Below are 2,500 nucleotides of genomic sequence, written 5' to 3'. Positions count from 1 at the left end.
TGATTCCAATTTCCAAAGGGAAAGAATTAATGGCTACAGACAAAATTTGGAAAGGCAAACGGGGCCTTGGAGAGAAAATGTCTGCCAAGAACCCCAGGAAATAGGGAGTGCTATGGGCAATAGATCAGTTCATTTTTTAGAGAACAACCCAAGAAAATCGGAAAAGAAGAAAAATACACTCCCTCCACCAACAGTGGAGATTCTCCAATGGAGAACAAGGGGACAACAAAAACGGGGAAACGGGGAATTAGAGGGTGCAGAGGAGGAAGAAAATCCAGGGGCAAAGAGAAAAAGACCGACTCATCTTCTACAAACCAAGATGTAAAAATGAAAATTTTTAATCTTTCGAACAGAGTGTTGTTACCCCATGAACAAAACTTACTTGAAAAGGGCCTCTCTTTTGCACCCACGAGGGGACCAAATCCCTTCCAATTATTTGTGGATTTTAACAAATTCACACGAAATCTGACACTGAAAAGGTTCTTTGAGAAACAGAAACTAGAACAAATCGAAAATCCCAAAAATGTGGAAGAAGAAACTCTTCTAACATTGGAATCCCTAGAAATGGAGAGTTTACAAATAGATAATGTAGATATAACTACAAAGAAAATCCATACTAGTCTTAAACCCAACTCCACATTTTTCCCCGTGAATGCCAAAGGTAACTGTATTCCTGTATTCACTAAACTGGTTCAGGAAGATCTAGATAATCTGTGTGAAAAATATAAAATTAGAAAAGACAATTTGACTAAAAGAGAAAGAGACTTTATCAAAACCCTTGAAAAGGACGACAATATCATAATCAGAGAAGCGGATAAGGGGGGAGGAATTGTGCTCCAAAATAGAACAGAGTACCTCAGGGAAGCAAGGAGACTTTTGGAAGACACAAGTACATATCGAAAATTAAAATCTAATCCATTAGATACATTTGTTCTAAACTATAAACATCTCTTGGATGATGCAAGAGACCTGAAGATTCTAAATGAGAATGAATGGAAATACCTCCAAAACGATACTCCGGTGGTGGCATTATTCTACCATTTGCCAAAGGTCCACAAGAGTATACAACAACCACCTGGTAGACCAATTGTATCGGGTATAGGCTCCCTGACAGCTAAACTCTCCGAGTACATAGATTTCTTCCTACAGCCCCTAGTACCCAAATTGAAATCTTTTCTAAGGGATACCCCAGATACCCTGGAAAAACTTAGCAGCCTCGAATGGAAAGATGGTTATTTATGGGCCACTATGGACGTTAGTGCGCTCTACACTAACATCCCACATGACAAGGGGATTCAATCTATTGGTTTTTGGCTAGAAAAAGATAATAGCCTACATATACACCAACAGGCCTTCTTGCTAGAAGCCATCAGATTCACTTTGGAAAAGAATTTCTTCCTCTTTGAAGGGGAGTATTATCTACAAGTCACCGGAACAGCAATGGGGACAAAATTTGCCCCAAGCTACGCTAATCTCTATATGGGCCTCTGGGAAGAGGAAGTCATCTGGCAAAATAATGCCTATTTACCCAATATCGTAGCTTGGGGCAGATATATAGATGATATCATCCTAATTTGGGATGGTAGTTCTACTCTCCTGGAAGAGTTTGTGAATATAAATAATTTCAACTTATCGTTTACAAGTAAGACAAGTCCACACGAGATTGACTTCCTGGATGTGATTTTATTTCAGGAGAATAATGAGATCCATTCTAAACTTTTCAAAAAAGACACAGACAGCAATGGATATCTCCATGCAAAAAGTGGTCATGAAAGGAAATGGATCCAGAACATCCCAATGGGACAATTTCAGAGGCTGAAAAGGAACTGCTCAAAAACACAGGATTATGACGAGGAGGCAAAGAATATCAGTAGAAGATTCAAAGCGAGGGGATACAACTCGTACAATCTTTCAGAAACAATAAATAAAGTCAAGACCATGGACCGAAAACAACTACTCAATACAGGACAACATAACAACCAAAAACAAAGGAAAGGGAGTGTGAATTCTGGACAGGTAAATTTTGTGACCACATATAATGAAGGCGCATTGGAAATAAAAAATATAATTAAAAAACATTGGCATGTCCTGAAAAAAGACAACCTTCTCAATCCAATTACCTCGAAAGAACCAAGGATAATATATAGAAGGAATCAAAATCTGAAAAGTATCTTGGCCCCAAGCCAACTAAAATCTAGAGACAATACTAAAACCAATTGGCTAAATAAAGAGACAATTGGCTTTTTTAAATGCAACAGGAAAAACTGCATAGCCTGCTCTCACCATTTTTCATTAAATAAACCAACCAAGGAGTTCATATCTACAGTGACTAATAAACATTACAAAATTGAGAGCCTGTGTAACTGTCGAACAGAATACGTCGTGTATCTATTGCAATGTGGGTGTGGCCTACAGTATGTAGGGAGGACCACAAGACCTTTTAAAAAGAGGTTATTAGAACACATTAATAACATTGAATCTGGAGAGAAGAAACACAACC

General features: G+C 38.2%; 1 protein-coding gene across 1 annotated transcript in view; it reads right to left on the bottom strand.

The window, feature by feature from the left end:
• Positions 1-2,500, bottom strand: part of KCNH6 (potassium voltage-gated channel subfamily H member 6) — a 730,996-nt gene that overhangs the window by 137,822 nt on the left and 590,674 nt on the right. The window lies entirely within an intron of this gene.

The sequence above is a fragment of the Bombina bombina genome, chromosome 1, assembly GCF_027579735.1.
Source record: "Bombina bombina isolate aBomBom1 chromosome 1, aBomBom1.pri, whole genome shotgun sequence".
Classification (NCBI taxonomy): domain Eukaryota; kingdom Metazoa; phylum Chordata; class Amphibia; order Anura; family Bombinatoridae; genus Bombina; species Bombina bombina.
Note: the sequence above shows the minus strand (reverse complement) of the source record. Positions and strands in the feature narration are given on the sequence as shown.